Below are 302 nucleotides of genomic sequence, written 5' to 3' on the forward strand. Positions count from 1 at the left end.
CTGGGGTGTGTGTGGTTGCCTGTTTCCATGTAGGGTGTAGCAGAGGAGGAGGTGGAGGAGGAGGGCAGTGTGTGGCTTCCTGCCTGGCTTTTGAGCTGTGCAGGAAGGAGTGGGGGTGGCCCAGGGCTGAGCCATCCTCCATCAGCTGCATGCAGCAGCATCCTGGGATGAAGGATGCCTGGAGACAGCGAGAGTTGTTAGGTCCTCAACGATGGTTCCCTGCTAGGAATGGGATCCAAAGAGCCCCTTGGACCTCTGAAGTGGGGTGACACAGTCCTACAAAAGATGTTGCCTTTAGCCCT

The sequence above is a fragment of the Agelaius phoeniceus genome, chromosome 26, assembly GCF_051311805.1.
Source record: "Agelaius phoeniceus isolate bAgePho1 chromosome 26, bAgePho1.hap1, whole genome shotgun sequence".
In the NCBI taxonomy this organism is placed as follows: Eukaryota; Metazoa; Chordata; class Aves; order Passeriformes; family Icteridae; genus Agelaius; species Agelaius phoeniceus.